Source organism: Bombina bombina, chromosome 6 (genome assembly GCF_027579735.1).
Source record: "Bombina bombina isolate aBomBom1 chromosome 6, aBomBom1.pri, whole genome shotgun sequence".
In the NCBI taxonomy this organism is placed as follows: Eukaryota; Metazoa; Chordata; class Amphibia; order Anura; family Bombinatoridae; genus Bombina; species Bombina bombina.
In genome coordinates, this window is record NC_069504.1 from 857472114 (window position 1) to 857490389 (window position 18276).

Genomic DNA, 18276 nt, shown 5'->3' on the forward strand with positions numbered 1-18276 from the left:
CTGCTCCATAACCTGTCCGCCTGTTCTGAGGCAGTGGACAGAAATCAACCCGGACAAATACGATGGGGTTAATTGACATCCCCTGCTGGCGGCCTATTGGCCGCAAATCTGCAGGGGGCGGCATTGCAGCAGCATTTATCAGCATTTATCGATGTGCAGCGGACATGATCCACAATATCGGATCATGTCCGCTCGAACTATGATGCCCCTTAGCCTTTCTTTTGCAGAATGTAACAAACCAAAATTAGATCATTTGCAAATTATTAAGTAGAATTTATCATAACACATCACTAGACAAGTGCAACAAAGCAAAGCAATATAAAAGCAAGTCAATAATGTTAGAAAGGTTTGACCCAATAAAATATAAAATAAAAAATGGATGTATTCATAAAGTACTACACTAATATAAATCCAAAGTTATCATCCATCTGATTGAAGCGGACTGTATCAGGTTTCTATGAAATTAGGAATCTCTTGAACACCCATGTGTTTCTTTCATGATTCAGATAGAGCACGTGATTTTAAACAATTTTCTAATTTACTTCTATTATTAAATTTTCTTTGTTCCCTTGGTATCTTTTGTTGAAAAGCAGTGACATAAGCTCAGGAGGGTGCACGTCTAGAGCACTATATGCTAGCAGTTTTGCAAGAATGTTATCCATTTGCAAGAGCACTTATAGGGTAGATTTATCAAAGCCATTCTCCTATAATTCTGTCCAAAATAGGGCATACGAACTGATCGTTATATTCAGCAAAGCACTCTGCGGCTATAATTGTGCAAATCTGAAAGAAACTTCTTTGCACTCCGTTGCATTCGCCTAGGCGCACGGGCGCACTCCTGAGTGTACTTTCTTCTTTTAACTAATTTTTCAAAGGCTCAGCGCCAATAAGAGCATGTTATTGACAGAAATGTGCACTTCCACAGGCGCATATGGTACCAACAGTTTTATATACAGTATATATATATATATCAATATATTGATATATTTATTTTTATGATCTTAAATTATCAACATATGGCAAAAACAGCACAGAAACATTATATAATATAAATATAAGCTAAATAGTTACCTAAAAAACTCTTTTTTAATAATCAAAACATGGCGGCATAAATATTTATAGATTGTACTGTGATAAATAAGGAGTAAATGCTGTTTCCGACAGGCGAAATGTATCATTATTATTCCCCAGCTCGCCTGCGCAAAGTTACGTCTATTTTTTTTATGAATTCAGGCGAACATGTGCGCTTCTCCGGAGGCAAGCTTGGGCGCAGTTACGGGTGAAGAACATACAGAGTTCGCCTAGCCTTTGATAAATCTAGCCCTATGGCTGCCCTATTTATACCATGGGAACAAAGCAAATTTTATTATAGAAGTAAGTGCCTGCTCTTTCTGAATCACAAAAGAACATTTTTGGGTTTCTTAATCCTTTGAACACTCAAATGACAGCTTAAAGGTTAGAAAAGGATGTAAGTACAGTAGAAAAACAAGTGGAAAGTTTGAGGTATGTCACAGTCTGACCACTAGATGGTGTAATCAATTAAAACATTTTTTTAAAAATATTTTTCATTTCCAGTTACCCTGAGTTTAACGAGATCTTACTCATAATGTGCTAGATTACGAGTGCATTCGCGATAAATTGTGCTCCCTATACTTTCTATGGGTGCCGTCGAGTGCAAAGGTTCACTATTATTACAACTTGAAACTAAATATGATCGTTCGAACACAATTGCATTTTACGCTCAAACTTTTTACTTCAAAGCTTGTTATCCGCTCCCTTGTTATGCAAAATTTATTTAGGCTATAATAGTAAAACAGCAAATCAGTAATGTTTAGGGTAGACACCTTTATTCATGCTTCATATTAACATTCTAAATCACTTTAATAGCCCTACAGGGCTCCTCCTCCCAATTAACCATTTTTTAATGATCTCAGGTAAGTCTAACTATTTGCAACACCTACCCTCTCCAGTAGTCTGAATAAATCATTAAAGGATTACTTTCTGTTATAATTTTTAAGCCAAACAACTAACATATTAAAGTTAATAAACATTAATTAAAACCTACTGACCTATATTTTCTCCAAAACGAAGTTTCATAACGTTATAAAAGTTATATCTTTTATTCCCCGATGATGTCACGTTATCCTGCCCACTATTTTCAGCACTGCGTGTTCAAAATACTTAAACCAATGAAATTGTGTTTAAAGCGCCATTTTGAAACCTAGGTATTGTAAACGGATTGGTACAGAGCAAAGGATACCCACGGAGTAGGTTTGGAAAACAATTAAATTTGCAGACAAGATTTCTGATATACGGTAGAGATATGTTAATGAAATGCTATTGATAAAAAGCGTATTTGGGGTAGTTAGTTAGTAACAGGCATAGAAAATATTTACTTACAGTGGCCCTTTAATAAAAACACATATACAGATTATGTAAAAAATCACTGAGTATGATGTGTTTAAAAAAGTGACCAATCAAGCTCTCTATTCCTTCCTTGTGAAATAAAAGGAGATTGCCCTCACCAAGGTTACTAATGATCTTTCTACTAAAAACAACGGCCACTACTCAATTCTTATCTTACTTGACCTGTTTGCTGCCTTTGACACCGTTGACCATCCCCTTCTCCTACGGACTCTCAGCTCCCTTTGGCTCTCTGACACTGCTCTCTCCTGGATACACTCTTATCTCTCTAATAGGTCCTTTTCTGTCTCATTTGCTGGCGACTCCTTGTATACATTGCCTCTGTCTGTTGGAGTACCTCAAGGCTCTGTTCTGGGTCCTCTACTCTTCTCTATTTATACTTCCTCACTGGGTAAACTTATCAGTAGCTATGGTTTCAACTATTACCTCTATGCTGATGATACTCATATCTACCTATCCACCCTTGTACTCTCTCTTTCTGTCCTTTCTCACATCAGTGTCTGCTTATCTGGCATTTCCTCTTAGATGGCCTCTCACCACCTAAAAATCAATATGTCCAAGACTGATCTCCTTCTCATCCCCCTCTTTAATTTTTCCCCCGGTTTCTAACTTTTCAATCACTATTAGTGACACCACTATCTCCCCATCACCCCAAATCCACTGCCTAGGAGTTACACTTGTCTCCAATCTGTCCGTCATACCCCACATCCAATTGCTATCTTCATCCTTTTGCAACCACCTATGCAATATCTCCGAAATTCGTCCGTTTCTGAGTGTTGAAAGGCAAGAGAGGTTAAGGCAAGCAGTGTAGTCAAACAGGCAGAGTTCATCAACAGTTAAGCAATCCAGCAATTCAGGGGTTAAGGCAAGCAGCATAGTCAAACAGGCATAGTTCATCAACAGTTAAGCAGTCCAGCAATTCAGGGGTTAAGGCAAGCAGCATAGTCAAACAGGCAGAGTTCATCAACAGTTAAGCAGTCCAGCAATTCAGGGGTTAAGGCAAGTTTTTGTTAGCAGCCCCTATAACTGCTTCATGGGTAATTGACATATATTGTCTGGTCACATCCAAAGTATATAAAATGTACTTATTATTTTCCAAATGTAAATCTTGCAACTTATTTTAAAAATCCCCTGTGTCTTTAATCTATGAGGTTGAGGTAAAAAAAGGTCTTAACACCTTATCTAAAAACATAGAAGCTTTAGATAATATTGAACCAATACCTGCCACTATATGGTGGCCCGGTGGAGATTTAAGGATTTCATGTACTTTGGGGAGGGTATATTAAACAGGTGTTCAAAATAAATTTAGCCTCTTCTGTCCCAATTATACCATTCTTCAATATTATTGTAACACAGCTTTGTATGTACTTGCAAAGCACAGCTAATCACCCATAAGGGTCTCAAGGCGCTGCTCATTTTATCAACCTCAGAAGGATGAAAGGCTGAGTGGACCTCGCCGGGGATCGATCCTGCAACTCTTGGGTTGCTACAGAGCTCACCCACAGTGCCTTAGCATGCTGAGCTATCTGGCCAGCTGAGCTATCTGTCCAGTTTGTATCTCTAAAATTTGATTGTAAGGCAATACTTTATAAGCACACTAATTTAATAGTTGGCCCTTGATTTCATTAAAAATCCTTCTTATTAAGCACCACTGTCATCCCAACCTTATCCACCTCATTATTATATTATTTTTACCAGGGTCTGCAAAGCCCCTCTCTTTTGTGATGTAAAGTTACTTTGCTGTTTGAATTTTGTTGTATATTTATAATAAGCATTTCTCAATCTTTGTATGTCATTTTCAACCAGATGAATAAATGACTGCAGACTAGGATTATTTTGCATTGGTGTGAAAGAACTTTTATTACGTAACCCCAACATCCCCTGCATCACCACATATCAACATTCTTTTTTGTGCAAAAACTTTTAACTTCAAAAGAAACTGTTTAAGTTCTTTTGTAATTCAAAAAAGTCACACTTCATCTGGGGGCAAAAAGAAAGACCCTTTTATAGCACCTGTGCTTCTATCTCTGTAAATTCATGATCTGAGATATTAATTACCATTTGTTGTAAGCATGACTTTGCCTCTTGTTGTTCCATGTCTGTCTCTTCAGTCTGTCTGTGTCCCTGTGTCTCCTACTACCCCTACATTTATGATGTTGTCATTGTCAGAGTCCCCCGACAAGGTATCGGAGGATGAGGACTTCTGGGAACTGGTTAGCTGCTCATTCCTTCTCTGAAAGTGACTGCGTCTTGACCCAGAAGTGCTCTGCCCTGCTTTCCCAGCTGGTTCACGCCTCCAACGATATATATTTCCAGTACTGTTAGGTGTTTTTTTCAGGGGGGGGGAGTGTCAGTCAGCACTTGGCCTGTATCCTACACCTTCACCTGTAAATGAATGAGTTACTTGATGATGGGATATCCAGAGAACAGGAATCAGACCACGCAGCAAGTCAGTCTAAAAGCTGTTCTGTTTATTATAAGATGCACAATACTTTTATAGGCAGTGGTTACAGCATATAGGGTTTAACAATGATGTGTTCATAACTATATCATCTTACATAGTATCTCTTCAGGAACAAAAGAAGCTCATTAAAATATAATTGGAAAAAAGGAGTGTTAGGGATTATTTCTACAGAAATATCTAGTTTTAGATAAGAATAAATCTGAGCCTCATAGCCAAGCACAAACCAAGGCCGTCTGACATCTTATAAAGATACCAGTGCATCCAAGCACATCATTAGGGACATTCCCAGGGCCATTCTGGCTATACAAGTCTAACATCAGCATATTTTTCACTACATAATAAGCTGTTATAATAAACCATTCATAGACAAAATGGATGCCCAAGACAAAATGACGTTGGTAATGCTAATATATCCATATATGCAGAATAACATAAAAGGAAAAAGCACAAAAAATTTGTAAATCTGTTAACAATATAAGTCTAATACTTTGGTATAACATGAATCTATGTGAGAATACTGTAGAGAAATGTATTCACATTTACTGCTAATATGATTTTACAGGCAAATAGAGCACAATTTGTCACTGCACATAGGTATGACCCCTCCAATACTCTCCGTCTACCTCCCAGCATCCTCAAAATACTGGTCTATCTGCACAAAGACCCAACCAGCCCCCTATCTACCCCCAAACAACACTGCATCTTTATTTCTCAACCTGCATAGCTAGCACGCCCCAATATTTCAGACAGTTTCTTGCTCTGTACATTCTCCACAGTGAAGCATGACATGGGCACAGCACAAGTATCTCTGGGTGGCCTCTGATCACTTTAAGAACAATCTTTGTCCTCTTAGAGCTCCACCTTCCTCAGACACTTTGCTTCAATACCATAGTCCATTTGCAGTAGGGGTGCTTTGCCAGTGTGCATCTGCAGGTATATGCTGGAAGTCCGATGATTTGTTAATGGGGTAGACAAGGAAAGCAGATGGATCCTCATAGCAAGCAGACAATCGAGTCAGAAGGAGTCTAAGAAGGAAACAAAACAGCACAAGATGAGCACACACCCTGATACAATCACAATTATATCCAACAAAAACTTCTTTCACCTTTTTTGTAAGCATCACAATTTTCTTTAATAGCTTAACTTATCCTATGTCATTTAAAACCAAGAAAACATTGTGGATATATAATACAAACAAAATACATTGAAACTTTTAAAGAGAATAACTCAGCTTCTCTATACAATTTAAATGATACTTCAGAAATACTAAGCAAGTAAAAACTGCTAGACTTCATCAAGAGGCTGTATGGCTATTCTAAGTAACTTATGAAAAGCCCTGCCCTGCAATAAAAATGAAAAATAAAACAGTCAATAAAAATATTTTCTTTAAAATTAATTTCTTCACACTTTCTCTTTGAACTACGAAAAATAAAATAACCTAGTGTTGCTTTATTCTGCAAAGCTACTATATGCAATGTTTATAATTTTCCTATTATGATCTTAATAGTCAGCTGTCATCTGATATAAACACTACTAATTTACTAATTATTTTATGAAACCTAAATTCACTCACACTCCTGTATGAGGAAAGAATACAATAATAACATTATTAAACCTACAAAATATTTTAAAGGTAAACACATCTTTATGGTAAGATAATTCCTTTCACTGACAAACATTTACAAAACTCAAATTGCAGATACCATACCAGTTAATAAAAGGGAAAAATAAATTTGCTTTTAAAACACAGCTCCAATAAGAGCCATTGGCTTCTAGTTATCAAGGTCTGTCAGACCTGATCCGACAGTGCGGATCAGGTCCGACAGACCTCACTGAATACGGCGAACAATACGCCCGCCGTATTCAGCATTGCACAAGCAGCTCACAAGAGCTGCTGGTGCAACGCCGCCCCCTGCTGACTCGCGGCCAATTGGCCGCCAGCAGTGGGTGTCAATCAACCCAATCATACTCGATCGGGTTGAATTGTGGCGTTGTCTGTCCGCCTGCTCAGAGCAGGCGGACAGGTTATGGAGCAGCGGTCTTTGTAACCGCTGCTTCATAACTGCTGTTTCTGGCGAGCCTGCAGGCTCGCCAGAAACACGGGGCATCAAGCTCCATTCGCAGCTTGATACATATGCCCCATTGTAGGTAGAACATATGCCATCAATATCACTATAATTATACTACTCCCAAAAACAATAACTACAAATAACCGATAATAAAAACATGGGTGAGCCTTCTGTGTTCTACAATGGTGAAGGGTCTAGAATATTCGAATATATTGCAGCATTTTCTTTAAACTATAAAGGTGCAAACATATTCTCTATACTCAGTGGGCCATTCAATAGGTTACAATACTGCAAGGTTTAGCGTTACACTTATCTAGAGGGTTACTTTGTTAAGTACATAAACTATAATGTGTACTAATACAAATAAGGTATACTTTTCTGCAGACAGAAAAGTACGCCTTATAACTAATATGATCAACAAAAATAACAGAATTACAAGAGAATACAAAACAAGTAATATAAGTGAAAAGGTTAAAACAATACTCCCCTAATTTAAATGTGGATGACTCTGTAACAGTGTAACAGGTCGTCAATTCCAACAGGCAAGGCACAATCCAGAGAAGGATAGTCTTTATGTTCTTAAGACACACATCATAGAAAACAGTCATAGATTACCCAGAGTGCAGTTCTGGGGCTGGTACCAGCTTGCAAAGCAAAGAATGGATCCAAAGATAGTTCAGCAACTTCTACTGCAGTATGGTGGTCAAAACAAACTTGACAAAAGGTCTTTTATCTTCTTTTTTTTTTACTTCACCTAGGCAACAGGCATTTCTTTATTTAAAACGTTTACTTGCATTCAATCTTCAATCTTTTGGAGAGTGCACTATGGAATGTTATCTGTACAGATCAACCTAAATATGAAAATCTCAAAAATAATTTAGTGTTTCTACTCTCTGGATACAGCTTCATGATCTCATCCTGCAAATACAAATATTGTGTTAAGAATAAAATAAATCAAAAATAAGAGACAATGGGCGCATAAAGCGGGAGGTTAAGTAGATATGTCTATTTGGATCTCCTAATATTAGGGGATTTAAGAATGACTTCAAATGTACCGTTAATGTATTTTCAAAAAGCAATTTATTAAAATACTTTAGCTAATACAATAATAAACTAATGTTTAATCCAATAATGATCAAAACAATTATAATAATCAATCACTCCCAACTATAGTTGTTCATACAACCATTCACACTCTCCTAAAACAATACAATACTTCCAATTAATATAAATGAAAAAAGTGGATGCAAATAACAAATATCACAATGCTGGAAAATATCACTTCACACAAATGACATGAAGTGTTAACACATTTCTAATTGCCAAATAAACAACAATGACATATAAAAATATCCCCTTTTCAGAAGTGGGAAACTTCTAATTTGAATGTCTGGTTCTTTAAAAGTCTAAATGTTGGGTATATAACTGACCCACTACAGCAGGGTTAAATGCAGAGTGAATAGTCTCTTCCAAAGGAATGATCCCAAATGCAAATAGTTAACAGCCGTCGGTATTTATCACCAGCGATGTAAAATAAATCCTAACCTAAGTTTAACTTAGGTTAGGATTTATTTTACAGGTAATTTTGTAATTATTTTAACTAGGTAACTATTAAATAGTTAATAACTATTTAATAGCTATTGTACCTTGTTAAAATAATTACAAAGTTGCCTGTAAAATAAATATTAATCCTAAAATAGCTACAATGTAATTATAATTTATATTGTAGCTATATTAGGGTTTATTTTACAGGTAAGTATTTAGCTTTAAATAGGAATGTTATTTAATAAGAGTTAATTTATTTCGTTAGAATAAAATTATATTTAACTTAGGGGGGTGTTAGGGTTAGGGTTAGAATTAGCTTTAGGGGTTAAAAAATGTATTAGAGTAGCGGTGAGCTCCGATCGGCAGATTAGGGGTTAATACTTGAAGTTAGGTGAAAGAACTGGATCAACAAAGGAGTTGAAAAAGTATGCATTTTTTAGCACTTCATTCTCCCCATATAAATTTGTAATTAGAACACCAATAGTGGGATGAAGTAGGTGATTTAAATTAAAATATAACCTTTATTAGTTTAATTAAAAAAGGAAAACCACATACACAACATAAAAGGTTAAAAAACACAAAAAGTAGGGGCCTATAGACCGAGTCTATCAGTTGACACAGTGCTATAAACTGTGTTATAGGATTAATAAGTAGTGGATATCCAGTGGTGTTTGAATCTATACAATCAAAAAATGGAATGTATTGAGATTCCTGAGAGAACACAAAGGAATAACTATGTATCAATTTATCTTAAGTATCAATGTAGCTCCATAGCAAATAGATACTTTTTAAATTTGTCAGGTGGAGAGTCTTGAATCTATTTTATTTTCCTCTTATTTACAGTGATACTGTGAATGATGGTAGAAATAAAAATAGCAAATTGTGGGGGCGTGTCTGGCTAGCGGCCATGATCAGCAGCATTTTCATGAAGCTCCTCAAGTGCATTCAATAATACGTTGTATATCTCTTTTCAAACTGGATTTTCTGTCTTGAAACTCATGAAGCTTATTACTGAGAAGATATGGAGCAGAATGACACCTGTGGGTTAATGATTCTTTCAGCCGGACTCAGTTTCATAGGACTTTGAATTTAGGCCGCAACACCATTAAGCACATGTATCACCCCCCCTCGGTTTTCTACACTATCCGAGTAAAGCAGTATTAATCTGCTTCAATTTCTAACATTAACAAGAACATATTATAAAGAAGGACTTATGGAGGAAATCCATGGTATACTACAGGCTAAACTAGAGGCATTGGGACAATTGGTGGATTGCAGGTTTATGGATCTAATAGAAGATTGCAGACTATCAACGCGCCCGATGGGCCCACTGTGTGACGTGCAAGAGGTTATTCAGAAGACTGTAGCCACTATAGGATCTAATCACTATGAGGATCTACAGTATGAGCTGACTCTGCAAGCGGGGATGTGCGGCCCCAACCAAACGCCCTCACTTGCAGTAAACCGGAGCGGGAGGCGGTATAACAGATTTGTACCTGAGATGTGTGGTGCTGATGGTCCATCATTGCCCGCGGCCCCCCTGGTAGGGGATGCGGCCGGTCCCCGCGGGGGTGCTGGGGTTCTAGTAACCAGGCGGGAAGAGAGAGCCTCTAATAGTGCTGGGCACCCGGGTGTCCACTTGAACCTGCATCATAACATACAGCGGAGCAACTACAGTAAGGGTCTACAGGCAAGTGAACTGTCGCAGATACGATCCGCCATGCTGCAAGTAAGGGTCTATACATCAGGTTGGAAGTGTCTACAGGCTGGACATAACTCACCTCCTAATTGCCATAGAAAAGTTGGAGTCGGGTGATGCCGAACATCTTGCAGGAGAGATTTTGCCTCTCAGCTTTTGTATTGAGCCTTTTGATGTCGGTAGCTTCTGGACTCGCTAATGAGAATTGTACTATTTGATGTGTGGGTTCATGTAGCTATACACTTGACTGTAATTTTACAAATACTGAGCAACATCATATGAGAGTTTAGTCTGCTCCTAAGACATATACAGATATCTCCTAGTTTGCTAAGCAAGTACTTGGTCTGGGTATGCAACGGACTCGTTTTATTATGTTTTCATAATATCCCAGATCCACTTACTAGACTTGGTGCTTTAGCTATAAGGGGTTTAAAATATCTTTATTTTTCTATGTCAGTCCCTTTATAAACATCTTTTCAGAGATCTTCTTTATTCTGTCAGATATTTATATAGCATTGCTCTAGTTGGCAAGAAGTATGTTTGATATTATGGATGAGATCACTGAGAAAAGAGGTCTTGTCGATGTATAGTTGTATGCACCCCAACTAACTGCGATATCTGAGCTATATCGCAGGTTGACGAAATGTACTAAGCCTCTGCAGAAACCACCCTTATCACATTTCTGGTCTGTTGGCATTCCTCGTGCTCTGTGTACAAAACTCCTTAGCCCCCAAATGGAGTGATTTGTCATGCCATTATTTTGTTTCACGTAAGGTTGCTGTGTTCATGGAGCTCCTTTCATTATAATTTTAAGATGTTCATATGTATTTTGTTTTTCCAGAATTTCCTGTTTTTATTGTATCAATGCTAGAAGGATGTATGAAAAACTTTTTTTTTTTTAGTAAGCTATACAATTGTTTACATGCTCAAAAGTAGTCTGGTGTCTGTATACAACTTTTACTTGACTATGGTGCAATATGTCTATTTACTTGAATGCCCACTGCATTCATAAACAAACCCTATGTTGTCCAAAACCTCTGTAATAGTGGTCTAACTATGTGTTTCAAAGCTATGTGACATTTGTTTTTTGTTTCTTTTGTTTTCTTGTAGTGCAACTACTCACTTATAGATACTAGAATTGGTGTAAGCTTCTCATTTTACTGTATTTCTCAATTACTAACACATATTCATATATGTTATATATTAAAGCCAGAGAGACCACAATAGGGGCTAACCTACTTTAATGTTGTTTTGCAAGTATTTCTAGACACTAAAGAGCTTATGAGACATATATCTTATTGTTAGTATGCATACTCATTGATTGTTCGCCACTGTCTAACTCTTTGGCGCTAAATACTAGCATTTGGATAGTCATAATCTGATTTCATCTCCCATGTTTTCATGTAGACCATCATCTTCAATTTATGCAATTTCCTGTTAGATATCATCCTATTTGGCGAATTGGTTGTCTAGGGAGACGAACTTGTATTTGTATTATTAGAAAATTAGGTATCAAATCACTATCTCTATATGTTAGGATACTCATAAATAAGATTAGTTGACTGTATGATGTCTATTTTCAGAACTGGTATTTGAATTTCTGTATTTTCTTTATGTCATTTTATTTAACATAACGATGTGAAATAGAGTCAATCTTCCATGTCACTATGTATTATATGTTGTCATGCTAAATACCTAAATAAAAAACTTTGATTTAAAAAAAAAATAAAAAAAAAAATAAACATTGCAGATATTAAAAGGCCACAAATAAAAAAATAATAATAATAAAAAAAAAAAAAAAAAAAATAGCAAATTGTGCTCAAATAGATGAGCAATTGTTTGTAAAAGTAATTCTAAATAAAGTATCTACATTTTGTTGCTTTTGGTTGTTAGATGTCTTTTGTCATTGACTCAAGTATGAGTTGAATTGCCTTATATCATCAATTGTTACTTGGATTTGTATTAATTTCTGAAATTGCAAAGTAGTAACTGTATACTGATTCACCTTTGAAAAAGCCGCTACTAGGTCGGCGAAACATGTTAGGGGAGGGTGTTGAACCTCTTTCAACCCCCATTACTTTTTAAACTTAGCATTAAGTTTGGGCTACTCAAAATTAGCAACATGGCTACTTAACTTATTATACAATAGAACGAGCCATATCTAACTTGTGACACTAACTGAACCTGCTACAGCAAGTCTCTCTATAACTTAATTGAGTGTGAATCTGTGGTATGTGTGATTGGTTATTTTTAGAATTTAATTTAACGGAGATATGAATGATTTCAGTGTGTGTTCGAAGCTAACAGCTTTTACCTGAACTATACAGTGATACATATCCAAAGAGCTATACTATCTATCTACTCATAAAGTTAATATAAAAGAGTGCGACTTAGAGATTTTACAAAGATAAATTAACCTCATCACAGCACTAAAGATTAAATGTATATACCTAGATAAAATTTAATTTTACTACCACAGATTCCAGCCGTTACCTTAGCAATATAGAAAATTACTTGACATTAATGTATTAGCTAATAGAGATATCTTACACTAAGGACTATATCCTCAGGGAATATTTAGGCTGGTATCTCTATCGAAAAGGTATATATAGAACCCTAAGATCAATATATTGTTGCCTCTTACAACCTCACTAGCCACAATATATCAAAGACTGAAAGCTATCAGGATAGCACTCTTCTATATAAAGTGTGATAATCCTAAATTAAGAACTAAGTTCAGTGCACATTCTATACAATAAGTCTTATCATCCTCTGAGAGTGACAGACTGCGAATAAAACTAACTAAACTGACCCAGAATCAGCTAGCATTAACCATCTAGTATTAATAGAGAATAACTACAATCTGAGTACAAATTGCTGATATAAAGCAACCATACATACATGAGCCTATGGTAAAAGATATTAAACTGCTAATAAAGTCAATAACTGATTACATATAAGCTTATGCCTATTGCCTTGTATTTCCAGACATTAAATCGACTATAGATTTCAAACCCAAATAATGACTATAAATATTAGGCAATTCAAACACATGAGCCAATGATAAAAGACATCAGGCAATCCAAAGGATACAATTTGGGTACTTTTTCTATATATACTCTCACCAATAACAGTATTATCAGGTATTAATCGATAATAACTGAAATCTAAGTACAGATTGCAAACACAAAAGCAATCTAAAGCACATGAGCCTATGATAAAAGACATCAGATTATTTATCCAGTTAACTTATAGATTGCGAATCAGTATACAGTTACTACTTTGCAATTTCAGAAATTAATACAAATCCAAGTAACAATTGATGATATAAGGCAATTCAACTCATACTTGAGTCAATGACAAAAGACATCTAACAACCAAAAGCAACAAAATGTAGATACTTTATTTAGAATTACTTTTACAAACAATTGCTCATCTATTTGAGCACAATTTGCTATTTTTATCTCTACCATAATTCACAGTATCACTGTAAATAAGAGGAAAATAAAATAGATTCAAGACTCTCCACCTGACAAATTTAAAAAGTATCTATTTGCTATGGAGCTACATTGATACTTAAGATAAATTGATACATAGTTATTCCTTTGTGTTCTCTCAGGAATCTCAATACATTCCATTTTTTGATTGTATAGATTCAAACACCACTGGATATCCACTACTTATTAATCCTATAACACAGTTTATAGCACTGTGTCAACTGATAGACTCGTTCTATAGGCCCCTACTTTTTGTGTTTTTTTGTGTTTTTTAACCTTTTATGTTGTGTATGTGGTTTTCCTTTTTTAATTAAACTAATAAAGGTTATATTTTAATTTAAATCACCTACTTCATCCCACTATTGGTGTTCCAATTACAAATTTATATGGGGAGAATGAAGTGCTAAAAAATGCATACTTTTTCAACTCCTTTGTTGATCCAGTTCTTTCAGTTAATTCATGCATAAGCACTCTAGCTTCGGAAATTAATCCATTTTGATAAAAGCATCTCCCTCATACCACGTGTAGTGCTGTTGCATCTTTTTGTTTTCACTTGAAGTTAGGTGTCGGCAATGTTAGGGAGGGCAGATTAGGGGTTAATACTATTTCTTATAGGGTTATTGAGGCGGGAGTGAGGCGGATTAGGGGTTAATAACTTTATTATAGTAGCGGTGAGGTGCGGTCGGCAGATTAGGGGTTAATAAGTGTAGGTAGGTAGCGGCGACGTTGGGGGCGGCAGATTAGGGGTTAATAAATATAATATAGGAGTCGGCGATGTTAGGGCAGCAGATTAGGGGTACATAGGGATAACGTAGGTGGCGGGGGTGTACGGAGCGGCAGATTAGGGGTTAAAAATAATATGCAGGGGTCAGCGATAGCGGGGGCGGCAGATTAGGGGTTAATAAGTGTAAGATTAGCGGTGTTTAGACTCGGGGTACATGTTAGAGTGTTAGGTGCAAACGTAGGAAGTGTTTCCCCATAGGAAACAATGGGGCTGCGTTAGGAGCTGAAGGCGGCTTTTTTGCAGGTGTTAGGTTTTTTTTCAGCTCAAACAGCCCCATTGTTTCCTATGGGGGAATCGTGCACGAGCACGTTTTTGAGGCTGCCCGCGTCCGTAAGCACCGCTGGTATCTAGAGTTGCAGTGGCGTTAAATTATGCTCTACGCTCCCTTTTTGGAGCCTAACGCACTGAAAACCAAGCCATTCTGTGAACTCTAAATACCAGCGGTATTTAAAAGGTACGGGGGAAAAAAAGCACGCATAGCTAACGCACCCCTTTGGCCGCAAAACTCTAAATCTAGGCGTAAGAATCTGCAATCTCAACACGATATAACACATGACAACAGGACACTTAGACTGTTGAAAGATAGAAAATACTTGTTAGATAGATTATTGACAAACGAGGCAACCAGATCCCTGAAACTTGTAGATGCTCAATATTTTATACAAGCTAATAAACCGGACAAACTGCTGGCTTTAAAATTAAAAGAAATATCTAGGGTAACTTCTGTACCACAAATTCAAACATCAAGTGGACAGGTTTCTAATCACCCACAGATTATTGCAAATACTTTTGCCCAGTATTATCAAAAATTATATGCTATACCGGCACAAGGTAAGCCACTTGACTTGGCCACAGACACTAATAATTTTTTGCAGGCCTGTAAACTGCCTAAAATTGATGAGGGAGACTTAGACAAGTTGAACGCACACATAACTATTCAGGAAGTGAAACAAGCAATCCGTAGCCTAAAGATTGGTAAGGCGCCTGGTCCGGATGGATACTCGGGTATTTTTTATAAAACACTTATACAAGATATTAGCCCCATCTTAGTTACAATATTTAACCATATGCTGGAGGGGGGTGAGATTCCTATGGAACTCTTAGAGGCTCTTATATTGGTGTTGCCTAAGCCTGGAAAATGCAAGCAATTTTGTAAAAATTACAGACCCATCTCGTTAATTAACTTAGACATTAAATTGTTTACCAAAATCTTGGCAACTAGGTTAAATGATATCCTTCCAAAGCTTATTCACCAGGACCAGGTGGGATTTATTCGGAATCGGGAGGCCCCAGATAACATCCGGAAAGTAATAGATCTAATAGATTACTCATCCAAGCAGGATGTGCCTTCTCTGTTGCATTCGACCGTGTGAGGTGGGGATATTTGGACTCAGTACTAAAACATATTGGATGGAACAAGCTCAATATCGCCTTATATGGCAGATTGACCTCGGTCAAGATGGCAGTCCTGCCTAAAATTTTATACCTTTTCCGGTTACTACCTATAAATATACCTACTTCCACACTGCAGAAAATTCAAAAAAACTTAATAGCATTTATTTGGAAATACCAAAGATCTAGAGTAAACAAACAAACCCTTACTAGAGACAAAGCGGGGGGGGGGGGGGGGGGGGGGGATGGGGCTGCCAGATTTAACATCATATTATTATGCGGCTAGAATGGCAAAATCTGCTTTGTGGCATAATCATCTAGATAAAATCCAATGGGTACAAATAGAATCAGACATGATGAAGATACACCCTATTTATAAACTCCTGTGGTCCAAAAAAAAAAAAAAAGATAGACCCCCTAATTGGAGATCCTTTGTCACCATAGCACATACATTGATAATGTGGGACACCTTGACAACCAAATATTCTTGATACAGAGGGGATCGAAAGCGACCCCATTGCTAACATTATCCACTAGTTATGACCAAATCACACAAGAGAAATGGGCAAATAAGGGCCTTTACCGAATTGCAGATGCTCTCGAGCGGACTAAGCTCATAACTTTTCATCAGTATGCTGAACTTAATAGGGTGGAGGCTTCCAGTTGGTTCCACTATCTCCAACTAAGAGCCAGAGTAAATGAAGTTCTAGGCAATAATAAACTGTCTGCTAGCTCCTATATAAAGAGGCTGGGCCTAGCCACCAGTCAGATTAGAGGGGCAATCTCCAACCTATATATCCAATTCAACACACCTCCCAAGTTAAGTAAATTACCATTCATGATAAAATGGGAATCTGAATTTAATTAAATATCCTTCCAAAGCTTATTCACCAGGACCAGGTGGGATTTATTCGGAATCGGGAGGCCCCAGATAACATCCGGAAAGTAATAGATCTAATAGATTACTCATCCAAGCAGGATGTGCCTTCTCTGTTGCATTCGACCGTGTGAGGTGGGGATATTTGGACTCAGTACTAAAACATATTGGATGGAACAAGCTCAATATCGCCTTATATGGCAGATTGACCTCGGTCAAGATGGCAGTCCTGCCTAAAATTTTATACCTTTTCCGGTTACTACCTATAAATATACCTACTTCCATACTGCAGAAAATTCAAAAAAACTTAATAGCATTTATTTGGAAATACCAAAGATCTAGAGTAAACAAACAAACCCTTACTAGAGACAAAGCGGGGGGGGGGGGGGGGGGATGGGGCTGCCAGATTTAACATCATATTATTATGCGGCTAGAATGGCAAAATCTGCTTTGTGGCATAATCATCTAGATAAAATCCAATGGGTACAAATAGAATCAGACATGATGAAGATACACCCTATTTATAAACTCCTGTGGTCCAAAAAAAAAAAAAAAAGATAGACCCCCTAATTGGAGATCCTTTGTCACCATAGCACATACATTGATAATGTGGGACACCTTGACAACCAAATATTCTTGATACAGAGGGGATCGAAAGCGACCCCATTGCTAACATTATCCACTAGTTATGACCAAATCACACAAGAGAAATGGGCAAATAAGGGCCTTTACCGAATTGCAGATGCTCTCGAGCGGACTAAGCTCATAACTTTTCATCAGTATGCTGAACTTAATAGGGTGGAGGCTTCCAGTTGGTTCCACTATCTCCAACTAAGAGCCAGAGTAAATGAAGTTCTAGGCAATAATAAACTGTCTGCTAGCTCCTATATAAAGAGGCTGGGCCTAGCCACCAGTCAGATTAGAGGGGCAATCTCCAACCTATATATCCAATTCAACACACCTCCCAAGTTAAGTAAATTACCATTCATGATAAAATGGGAATCTGAATTTAATTTCACCTGGTCAGCAGAAACATGGTGTGCCACTCTTAGGTCTGGTACTTCTTTTTCGGTCTGTGCTCACCTAAAAGAAAATTTTATAAAAGTAGCATTCCGATGGTACTTCTATCCCTCCAGAATACATAAGATTCAGGCCAACACAAACTGTTTACAAGGTTGCAACGAGAGAGGGACATACTCACATATGTGGTGGCATTGTTGTCATGTAACTAATATATGGTCCCAAACATCATCTCTTTTGAGTGAAATTATGGAAAGGCAAATTAATTTATCCCCTACTCAGGCACTTTTACACAAACCTCTTCCAGGTCTGAATTCAAGAGCCAATAAATTAATAGCACTTATCTGTACGATAACTAAACTAAACATTGCTAGATACTGGAAGACATCAGTACCTTCATTCTTGTTAATCAGAAATAAGAATGATTTTTACTATCAGATGAGTAGTGCCTCTGCAGACATAATAGGCAATAAGGAGCCATTTTTGAAGCTATGGGAACCTTGGA